The 12,336-nt window shown below is 42.0% G+C and overlaps 1 pseudogene; it reads right to left on the bottom strand.

The window, feature by feature from the left end:
* Positions 1 to 10,720: 10,720 nt before the first annotated feature.
* On the bottom strand, positions 10,721 to 11,622 carry LOC110334263 (annotated as a pseudogene).
* Positions 11,623 to 12,336: the final 714 nt, after the last annotated feature.

Here is a 12,336-nt window from a genome sequence, read left to right as displayed (position 1 = left end):
CAGATGGTTCTCTCTTGTCCCCCAACCTTCAGTGTAGACTGAGGAATTTAAAACCACGAAATAATTTAAGAGTTCCAAGAGACGTCCGCTTAGTGCTCAAAACAAATTTCTCCCCACAAAGCTGTTCTACCTTGAGATTCAGGGGGAACATCCTGATCTGTGTAAGGACCCTGCTTTCCTGAGAACCGAAAGACTGGGCCAGTGATAGAGTTAGTTATGCAGATCATTTCCCTGGCTCCCATAAGCATAACAGTTATAAATGGTCATGTATTTATTCAGCTACCACTAAAGAAAAAATCAGCCGCAGATTGATTTCAATAAAATCATTTGACTGTGTCGTCAACAGATGCACTGAGAGACTGTAAAGCATTGTCTCTCTTGCTTTGAGTTTTCTAAGCTTCCAGTGATGGAAGCAAAACAGCATGTGTACCATGCCTCCTGTCATAACAAACACACTCGTTAAAATACAAAGAGCGTGACAAGAATGAGCTATAAGTGAATGCATATACACACAAGCACAGTGGCTTGAATGTGATTTTTGAATGGCACCTTGTATTAAGACCTTGTAGTTATTAACAGACCTGAAGAACATACACAAACTCTCAAAGCATCGCTTTGGAATACTTATTGAAATTGTAATGATCTCTTCTAATCTCAGATGTTTTCTAAGCATCCACAATTCAAGAGATGCAGTGCTGTCTGAACTGTACAATGAGGGCAACCACTGTCTGTTCCATCCAGTTCTTAGTGGACAGAGAGAGAAATGTGAGCTCCTAGGGTTCCTGGTTTACACCAGTCAGTTCCAGCCCAAGTCTCCTCCAGATAGATGGGGTTTGGGTCGTTATCTATATGAATGATATTACATCTTGAAATCTGCTCAGAGAGAAGCCAAGGCCTTTATCAGAATTTATGGACCAAAAGGAAGCTGCCTTTCAATGGAGAATGAAAGACTTTGCTTTTAGCTGCTGTCTGCAATGACCGCCCAAATCCTGTTGCTCTTCTGAAGTTCCTGTAGTCCACATTCTGGCTACCTAGCAGTACAAACCAAAAGGAGAGTTGGTCCCATCTCGGGGGTAGCAGACACAGGGTGATTTTTATCACTTGCTACCTCTTTGTATCCAAAGTAAAAGTTGCCTCACTGGAAATAATTGTGTAAAATCATGAAAGGACTAACTGCTGTAGGTCATAACCAGAGACACCAATGTGTCTCAGAGGACAACAGCTTTGTTTGTTTCCAGGGACTGAGAAAAAGACCCTTCAGAAGGTCAGTGCCTCTATCTAGCACGACAAAGATCTACTTGTCCTTGCAAATGCACTCTCAGAGGAGCCTGGCAAGCTCCTTGCTGCAGATTCCTGAGAGCTCATCACACTCCTTGTTGAAGAAACTAGGAGCAGCCCCAGTGACCTGGAGTAGCATATACAAATGACAATCCTGAAATCTTCCTGTCATGCTAGAAAGAGTAGATCTAAGAGCAGAGGGTAACCCATAAGGGTGGAGACACCCTCTTTCCAGGCCAAGCTGGTACAGGGGAAATAACTTGGTTGCACACATTTTTGTCAATGAGAAAGTTTCACACCACTGTAATATCAAAACTCATGCTTCAGATTTCAAATACCGTATTCACTATTCTGTGATTCCCTCATCTTAAATCTATCTTAAATTTCTGTTCCTATATGTACATGTTTACAAAATCCTTTTGAGGTATTTAATGAATGATAAATGTAGAGTGCCAGCCAAGTAGATTAATGTATTTCTGTAGACTCAATGACTATTGGTACAGAAATAAGATACCCCAAATCATAGTTTTAACCTTAGACTCAATTCTTTTTTTTTTTTTTTCTAAACACACAAGCAAATGTTCTAGCACTGGGTGACACCTTACACCACTCCCCGTTATTTTTTTAAAAGATAGAGTCTCACAAAATTGTACAGTCTAGGCTGGATCTTGTTATGTATGTATCCCAGGTTCGTCTCACACTTGAAATCCTCCTGACTCGGTCTCCTGAGCAGTTAGGATTACAGGTGTGTACCGCTATATGCAGCTTAAAATCAACTCTTGGAAAATATAATTTCTTCTTTGGTTCTACTGCTCTCACAGACTAAATGTGCTTCAAAAATGTGCTGAGGGCAAGAGAATGCCTTCAACAATGGTTTCAAGGCTGAATGCTAAAATAAATGAAATATACATAGAAGACTCAAGAGACCAACTTCCCCAGAATATATTAGCCAAGTTGCCACCACTAAGCAAAGTCTGTGGAACAGCTGGCCTTCCCCACTGTTTCTCCCTTGACTAAAGGAGGACCTTGAAATGAAGAATGATAGACCAATTCCTGCTTCTACTGTTTGTGGGGTGTCTGGAGAGTTCCAGACTCAGACTAAAAGCATGACTATTATGTCAACAGGGATCACAAGGAAAATTCACTGTCTGATGTCTAGGTCAAATTAAAGAATCCAAAATGGTAGCATATGATGAGATCTTATATGATAAAATTCAGAGGCAGGTATGATGTCATATGCCTAAAACCTCAACATTTGGGAAACTGAAGCAAGAGGATTATGAGTCAAAAGCCAGCCTGGGCTATATGGTGAGACCCTGTCCTGGAAGGGGTGGAGAGGAAAAGAGAAAAAAAGAAAGGGGAAAAGAAAATATTCCCCAGAAGGCTACCGTTTTTATAAAAGAGTGATCACAACCATTTTGTAAGGGAGTCATATAAATCAAATGTCCAACTGCTGCCCTGAATTTTTATTATATTAGAAACTCAGAAAAAGAAAGAGCTGGTAGCAAAACACTAAACACGCCTTTAAGCATCCCTCTTTCCACATCTATCTCCAAAAGCCACTCCCCATAGACCCTGCGTAAGTTCTAGTGTAGCTCTGCCCTCCCCTGTGTCTTAATTCCTTCCAAGAGTGCTAGTCCTTGATTTTGGTTACCTGTGTTTCACAAGCTCCTGGAATTTATGCTTTTGAGTGGCAGGGCTTTCTATTCCACTCTTCTTACCTCTGCCCTGCCTTTGAAGGCCAGTGGAAGGATTCTACTGTGTTAAACTGTGGCGTCTGTTGAAGGATTTTAGCCCCCTGGTACCAGCACTGGAGAAAAACCCTTCTGAGCATCCTGGAGATAGATCCCTAAGCAAGGGGTCTTGTGCTCATCACTAAAGCCCAAGTGGATGAGGCGGTTTTTCAGGGAATGAGTTCTGTCTTTATTTGGTCTACATTCCTGCATAGCTAAGTGGTGAGGGAAAAGGCGGGACCAATCCCAATGTAATTTCAAGTGAGATTTGTTTTCATTTTCTCTTAGAAAAGCCAGGATAATTTTTAGGGACATTTGACACCCCAGTAAAATCACTGTGTATACACACGAAGAGTCTCAGCTCTCCAGAGAACTCACCACCGAGAAAACTTGAGGGAATGGACCTTAGCATGTGGGGGTGATGTAAAATGAGGGTGATGCTGGTTTCTTTAACTCTGTTCTCAGTAGGAGCATCTCTCACCCTAGTGTACTGCAGAGGCCCAACCACTCTATTTCCAAGCCCAGTCTTTTAGCGCCACCTGGTGCTAGCTCCTGTAACCACCCTTTAGCTAAAAAACTAAACTTCTTTCTTAAAGTCCTAAGTACACAAAAGTCAAGTTCATCGTCATAGGTAAAGTTCAAGTAAAAGACAATTCAGGGATTGTTGTCCATTCAGTGCATCACAAGACCTTGGCACACAGTAAATACTAGCATAATTAGGCACTGTATTAGTTTTTAATTGCCATGGTTGTTTTCTAAGAATAAAAGAATTTGAAGAAGAGGATGCCTAAGATACAGTAGCTTTTCAGAATGTTGACGAGAGACTAGAGAGGTGTCTCAAAAGTTAAGAACACTGGCTGCTCTTTCAAAGAACCCAGCTTTTATATCTAGCACCCACATGGTGCCACAACCATTCTGCCTCACCAGTCCAATGTCCTCTTCTGACCTCTACAGGTACTGTATGAACATGGTGCACAGGCAAAAAAAAAAAAAAAAAAAAGCAAAAACACATATACACATAATGTTTAGAAAATTAAATGTTAACTAATTGGCTTTTAATAGAAAAGATAGTTGTTAAGTGGGATTTTTTTTAAACTTCAGGAAAGAGAAGCACTCCTTATTGGGGCTAACCATATTTGGATTTAGTCTAATTGTTGAGTTTCTTTCCATGTTTCATAATATTCCTACTAAACAAGAGAGTGTTCGTGCCTACTCCTCAACTACAAGAAATGACGGAAGCTTTGCCACTTTCTGATTTATCTAGGGTCCTTAAGGGCATTCTTAGAAGTGGGGAGAACAGGCAGATGCGACATGCCTGCTCATAACTCAGGGTAGATGCTAAGGTGTACCTCTTACTGTGGTAGTTTGGATGTGGACTATCCTCTGAAGACTATGTTGGAGCGTTGATCCCCAATGCAGTGCTCAGAAGTAGGGCTTTGGGGGAATGACTGGATCATAAGAGCATTGATCTAGTCACTAGTGAATCCAGAGATGTAATCATAATTGAATAGGCTATCAGAAGGTGATGAAGGCTATGGAAGGTGGGGCCTGACTGGAGGAAGTGCATCAGTGGGGTTGGCCTTGAAGGATGTGTCTCCTGCTTGTCTCTTCCCGTTTCCCAACAGCAACAACTAGCATCCTTCTCTACCATGCTCCCACTGCCCCGCGCGTTCTCCCTCGCCACAGGCTTATAGCATTAGACTAACAAAGAAGTGGCCGGTCTGGAACATTAAACTGATTTACGGCAGGGAGTTTCCCACTGCCTCCATTTGGTAATGCTGCAAGTGCGATGAAGAAGCACTTGGATCTTCCTTACTGAGGTGCTGAATTAATGAGCCTTAGCAGCATTGCCCTCCAGCCCCTTGAAGAAGGAAGCAGCAGCTGGAGTCACAGCTGCAAAGGACCAGCAGTGCCTGTGCCCAGGTGCTTCTCTGACAGAGCTGGGTGAGTGATTCTTTGGGCGTGGCTGTGGGTCTTGTAAATGCTTTGGGTGAAGAGTATCATACATTTGTGATTTGGCCAACACTACTTCTGCCACTGACTATACTGATTTGAGTGTACAATTTGGCAGAGAGTCTTGTTTTTTTTGTCAAGGATGATAGTAACAACGGAGGCAAACACCACCATCCCCATTTCAGAACCGAGAAAACTAAGAACCAAGAATTATGAAACTTTTCCTCTACAGTCATGGAATACCGTGCCTTAAATTAAATATTAATGTCTGTGAGAGCTCTAAAGCATTCCACAAATTCTTTGACTCCCTGCCCTTCAGAAAGTACATCTTGACCAACCTCATAAGATTAATCTGGACCCCAAAGCACAGGCCACAAAAGCAAAAATAAAGTAAGTGCAACTATATCAAATATAAGGCTTCTGCGCAGCAAAGGAAGGAACAACTGGAAGGAAGGGAAATTACATATTGGGAGGAAATATTTGCCACCCATGTGTTTGATAAAATGTTAATAAGTAATGCCCTTCTGTGTGTGTGTGTGTGCGTGCACGCGCACATGCTTGTGCGTGTATTATGTACACTCTCAAATGTGCTGGATTCGCTATCCATCTCTTGTACACTGCTGTGTGTGTCAGGCCAGCTGGCCCATGAGATGCTGGGGGACTCTCTGCCCACCCCCAAGTTGCCATTTCACTGTAGTATTACAGACACGTGCCTCTATGTTACACTTGATATGGGGACCCAAACCCAGGCCCTTCTGCAAGCACTTTATCCACCAAACCATCACTCCACTCCCAGACTGAGTTTAAAATGAACAAAAGACTTGAACAGACTTTTCTCCAAAGAAGACACTCAAATAGACAATATGTATGTTAAATACATTCAATGCTACTAATTATCAGGAAAATGCAAAACAAAACCTCTTCCCTACTAAGATTCCCTAATTTGGGCTACTCAGTTGGTAGAGTGCTTGCCTGGCAGGAACAAAGCCCTGGACTTCATCCCTATCCCCACATAAACCATGTATAACGACATATCCTTATAATCGCAGAACGCAGGAGGTGGAAGCAAGACAATAAAAACTCATCCTCATTTACATAGTGAGTTTGAGGCCAGCCTAGGGTGGAAGCCAGCCAACCTGGGATACATGAGACTGTCTCAAAACAAACAAACAAACAAACAAACAAACAAAAAGGATTGTGAGTTCAAGGTCATCCTGAACTATGTTTTTAAAATTTAAAAAAAAAAGTTAGCAGAAATGGTTTGTGTCAGCAGAGATGTGGAGAAATTGGAATCTTTGTGTACTATGATGGGAATGTGGAATGATATAGGAGAAGTGGGAAATGGCTAAGTGTTGTGATTCAAAAAGAATCAAATGCACTGCAGAACCCAGTAAATCAACTATCCTGGGCTCACAGCGACTGAACCCAGTGACTATCAGGGAGCCTGCATGGTCTGATCTAAGCCCTCTACATATGTGTTATGTAGCATGGTCTTCTTGTGGGACTCCTAACAATGGGAGCAAGAGAGGGATGACTGACTGTTTTGCCAGCTCTGGGAACTCTTTCTTCCTCATCCAACCTTAATATGGAGAGAGTCTAATCTTTATAGTAACTTGTTATTCTATGGTTGGTTGATATCCCTGGGAGGCCTGTCCTTTTCTGAAGGAAAATGAAGGAGGAGTGAATAGGGTCCAGGAAAGGGAACTGGGAGGAGAAGAGAAAGGGGAAACAGAAATCAGGATGAGAGAAGAATAAATTTTAAAACTTTTAAAAAGGAGGAGGAGGAAGAAGAGGAGGGCTGGAGTGATGGCTCAGTGATACACTCTTCTTTTTTGTTTTGTTTTGTTTTGTTTTGTTTTGTTTTTTGTTTTGTTTTTCGAGACAGGGTTTCTCTGTATAGCCCTGGCTGTCCTGGAACTCACTCTGTAGACCAGGCTGGCCTCGAACTCAGAAATCCACCTGCCTCTGCCTCCCAAGTCCTGGGATTAAAGGCGTGTGGCCACCACCGCCCGGCTCCCGATGCACTCTTCTGGTGTGTCTGAAGACGGCTACAGTGTACTCATATACATAAATAAATAAATCTAAAAAGAAATAAAATAAAAGGAACAGAGGGATAGCAGAGCCATCCTGCTTCTGACCAGGTGGGTACTGTCAAAGGGGGTGAAGCTCAAGCTAGGCCCAACACTGGAGACTCACAATTCTATTGAGATATTCAACCCCTTCCAGGATCTAATGGAAGATGATATTGCCCCAGGTCATTAGAAAGGGATGGCTGTGCCGTCAAGTGTCCATGACACCAAGACTTGCACTGTCTGTGGGTTTGGATTTGTGTGTGTGTGTGTGTGTGTGTGTGTGTGTGTGTGTGTGTGTGTGTAGTGCTTCCAGTGTTTCATTTAGGTCTTTAATCCATTTGTGGTTAGTTTTTTTTTGAGAAAAGTGAAAGAATCAAGACTAATTTCATTCTTCTATGTGCTGGTACCCAGCTTTCCAGCACCGTTTGTTGAAGATGCTTTCTTCTCTTGGGTGTATCTTTTGGTATCTTTGTGAATATAAAGTGGCTAACATTACATGTACTCATGTTTAAGTCTTTGATTTTATACTATTAGTCTACATGTATGCTTTGTGCCAGTGCCATACCATTTTTATCACAATGGCTCTATAGTGTGTCTTGGTTTCAAGAATTATAAGCCCGCCAGATTTTTGGGGGGGGGGTGGGAGTGGGGGAGGCAGGGAGCATGTTTGTGTTATCAATGTGTGGTCTGTGAGGTTCTAAATAAATTTCAGGATAAATTTTTTTCTTCCTATTCATATGAAGAAAGAGATGAGGATCTTGACTGGGATTGCACTGCATCTGTAAGCAGCTTTTCACCATATCCATTCTACCAATTCATGGGCACAGGGGATCTTTCCATTTTCCAGTTTCTCTCTCTAATTCTTCAGAAGCTTCAAGTTTTCATTGTAGAGGTCCTTCTCCTCCTAAGTCAGATTTGTTCCTAGATCACTGCTGAGGCTATTTTGAATTGAATCTCTCCATGATCTTTTTCTGAATATTTGTTGTTTGTATATAGAAAAGCTATTAAATTTTTACAAGGTGATTTTGTATCCTTCCACTAGTTAAATTTATCATTCTAGAAAATTTCTGATATTATTGTTGAGATATTTTGTTTAATATTATCATCTGAAAATAGAATTGTTTCTCTCTCCCTCCCTCCCTCTCCCTTCCTCCCTCTCTCCCTCTCTCTCTCTCTCTGTATTCCTTTAATCTCCTTCTCCCACCTTACTGCTCTGGCTACTTCTTGGAGCACAGTACTGACGAGGAGGGGGTTGGTGGGCAACTGCATCTCACACCTTATTTCAATAGGATTGTTCATGTGGGATGATGCTAGCCCTGGGTTTGTCATACACAGCTTTCATCGTGTTGGGCATGTCCCCCCTAGTCCTACTCTCTCTAGAACTTTAATCATGAACCTACATTGGATTAAGCTACTGCCTTTTTCTGAATTTATTAACATGATCATTTGATTTTCTTTATCTTTAGGTCCATTTATGTGATTTATTAAATTTACTGACTGAAGTATGTTAATCATGTCTGCACCTCTGGAATAAAGGCAATTTGATCATGGTGGATAATATTTTTAATGTATACATTATTCAGAGCTCAAGTATCTTTCTAAGAATTTTTTTTAATCTAAGGACTGCCTATATATTTGAAAATCTGTTGTTGTGGGAAATATTTTTCCCTGCACTAAACCCAGCTACTCTCTGCCTGATGGGCTGGCTGGCAATGCACTGACGGGCAATGGCCAACCTGTTCTTATCTTGTGGACACTATCTGACTCAGAGCTCCAAAACCTCTCCACCTAGCTCACTAAGTTCCCACTGCTGAGTCTCTACCACACCAGCCCCATCCTTCAAAACTCCCACGGCCTTTTTTGGTGCACATCAGGCAAACCCACACTTTGCTGTCATACCTTTCTCTCTGGAACCCAGTCTAGCCGCCATGTGAAGGAAAACACCACACAAACTTAGTTCAGAAACAATGGTAACTCAATCACTGGGCTCAACATCTAGAATCCTAATCTTGTGAGCCATATTAAATCTAAATCCGCTGGTGGCGAATCCTGGTGGATCTGCCATTAAAACTGGGAGACATTAGTAGCTACATCTTGCCCTCTCGCTATCCCTGTCCAAAAGCTCCTCTCTACTGCCTGCTCTCCTCCCCTATCCAACCGGGAAGTCCCGCCTACTCACCCAGTGATTGGCTCCTTTTTCATTAGGGGAAGGTTCACAAGAGGTCACCTGAGGATGTGACTCATTCTTCAGTCCAGATAGCGTGTTAATTTGTTTAATTAAGTTATTTATTAAGATTTATATCCAGATCACAGCTTTCCCCCCCTTCCCTCCCAGTCCCTCCCTTTCACCTCTCCTCTTGATCTTCTTCCACCCCTCCTCCCTTTATCCTCAAACAAAGAGAAGGCCACTCATGGATATCAACTAACCAGCCTTGGCTTATCGAGTTGCAGTAAGACTAGGTACATCCTCTTCTAGAGGAAAGTGATCCAAAGACAGACAGTGTAGACACAGACGGCCCCTGCTCCCGCTTTGGGCATCCCACATGAAGATCCAGACGAACAACTGTTACATATGTGCAGAGGGGTTAGGACCTTACCATGCATGCTCTCTGGTTGGCAGTCCAGTCTCTGTGAGCCCCTATAGGCCCAGATTAGCTGATTCTGTAGGTTTGCTTGCGGTGTCCTTTACCCATCTGGCTCCTTCAATCCTTCCTGCTTCAATATCCTTATTTCTAATGGGTCTGTTTATGTTGTTGGTCTCTTCTTGGTTTATTCAATTTTTAGATTTTCCAGTTTAATATGTTGTACAGATCCACCACCCCCACTTCGGTTTTTCAAGACAGGGTTTCTCCTTATAACCCTAGCTGCTCTAGAACTCACCCTGTAGACCAGGCTGGCCTACACAAACCCACCTGCCTCTGCCTCCAAGTGTTGGGATTAAAGGCAGGCGCCACTGTCACCCAGCTAGTGTAAGTGCAGATTTTTGAAGTATTCCTTTACAATCTTCTGAATTCCTTTGGTGTCTGTTGTAACGTTTGCCTGTCCATTCCTGATTTTGTTAATTTGGGTGTTCTCTTTGTTTATTTTCGTTAGTTGGGCCAAGAGTTTGTCAGTCTTATTTATCTTCTCAAAACACTCACCCTTAGATTCATTGATTGTTGTTTTCTTTGTGTTTCATTAATTTCTGCACTGGTTTTTATTATTTTTTGCCATAGACTGGGTTTGGGTTTTTTAATTTGTTCCCCTGTTTGTTTTGTTCTTGGTGTTTTGTTTTTGTTTTTGTTTGAATTGCTAAGTCTTATAATTAAGTCTTTTTGTGTTCTTTCTGATTTTTTTTTGAAAATTGAGGAATTTAATGAAAGATTGATTTCTGTTCCCATAAATGTCTCAACAGTCTAAGGTTTTTCCAGACAGTCCACCTCCATGCAGAGGTCAACACCACGGCATCTTGTTGCAGGTTCTTCAGCCAAAGTTCAGGTTTGCTGCCTTTCACTACATGCATCCTGAAGATGTGCTAACAGGCTGGCAAACAGCTGTCAGTCTCAACTAGATTTCCTTAGTCCTCATTCCTTAGCTCTTGAATCATCATTAAACCACCTCACTTCTCAAGCACAAGCATACACACCCCTTCTCATTCTCTGTGGATAAGGTATTCCATGCCAACCAGTGTTTTTCTTTGTTCCTTTAGGGAGAATTGGGTGGAAAGGCAAGTCGTCCTGTGACATCTTTGTCTTTAGCCTTGGCCTCAGAGATGACCAGCTTATTCTGCAGGGCACACAGCAGCTGGAGGTAGGCCTGATTCCACTGCAGCTTCTCCTGTGCCTATCCTGCTTGCTGCTTCAAGGTTTCAAGTTCCTAATGTGATCTGTCAAGCTTCTCCAGAGCTCTTTTCTGACCTCCCTTTACCCCTGCAGAAATCTCTGCCAGACTCTGTAAACACTTCTGTTGCAGCTGCCACTGCTTCTGAGCTCATTGAAGTTTCTCAAGTACTTGCTTCCTAGCCAGAAGTTGCTCCAAAGCCTTCTGAAGCTCTGTGTGTTTCCTTGGAGCCTCTTTAACCTGGGGTAAGGCCTGGGTCAGGGCACATCTTGTGTTGTCCACGTGATCCAGGTATGTGGCCTTCAGTTCCTTCCAGTGTTCCTTAGCTTCAGTTACCTTCTGTCAACTTATGACTTCAGAAACCAAAGTGTCTGGGTTCTGGGCTATATTATTCTTCTGAGTCTTAAGATTCTGTAAGAAGTTCACTACTTGGAAGGCCAGGGCCAGGTAGTGGGAGTGGGTGGGTAGGGGAGCAGGGGCGGGGCGGGGGGTATAGGGAACTTTCGGGATAGCATTTGAAATATAAATAAAGAAAATAATAATAAATTAATTAATTAATTTTAAAAAATAAATGAAAAAAAAAAGAAGTTCACTACATTCAAGTACAAGTTTTGGCTACAGAGCAGCTTGTCTTTCTTCTGAGAGTTCCTCACAAACTCCTCCATGTTCTTGGCAGACAGTTCTGCTTCTTTCTGCAAGCCTACAGGTTCTAGAATGTCTGCTACCTCAGCCAGGACCTCTTTTGCTGCCACAGTGGGATTCTCCATGGCTGCCACGCTCTGCTGCCTCTGTGACTTTTGGAGTGCCCTGGTTCTTTCTGATTTTTTTAAATGTGCACCCTTCCGATCTGTCCCAGAGGTCTTGCTGGATTGTCTTTTTATTTTCCCTCAGTTCTAAAGAAGAAAATTCCTTTTCGGTTTCTTTGACTCATTCATCATTCAGTAATGACTTGTGTAGTTCCATGAGTGTCTGTATTTATTAAAGATTTGAACTTATTCCAATGTTTCTGAATTTGTTAAACTTTATTTTGTGTCTCATGATATAGAATATTTTAGAGCAGTCTCTCTATGTGTTGCTGGGTAGAATGCATATCTTTTGATATTTGTGAGGAATATTTTGTCACTAGCTGTTAAAAGTCCATCTGATGTACGATGTCATTTAATTCTGTTTCTCTGCTTGTGCTCAGGTAACCTGTGTATTAGAGAAAGTGGGATGTTGAAATTATTTATTATTAAATAGGTTGGTGTCAACTAATGTCTTTAATTCCACTGGTACACTTTTTATAAGATTGGGTACACCAGAATTTGGTGCATATATGTTTAGAATAGTCTTCTGGGTTAACTGTTCTTTGATTATAATGAAACGTCCCCTCCCCATTTATCTCCTCTAATTAGCTTTCATTCCAAGTTCATTTTGGCAGACCATAGGATAGTGATACCTATTTGCTTCCTTGTCCCATTTGATTGGAGTACTTTTGCCCA

The sequence above is a fragment of the Mus pahari genome, chromosome 16 (assembly GCF_900095145.1).
Source record: "Mus pahari chromosome 16, PAHARI_EIJ_v1.1, whole genome shotgun sequence".
Taxonomy (NCBI): domain Eukaryota; kingdom Metazoa; phylum Chordata; class Mammalia; order Rodentia; family Muridae; genus Mus; species Mus pahari.
The sequence above is the reverse complement of the archived record's forward strand: the minus strand, read 5'-3'. Positions and strand labels throughout refer to the sequence as shown.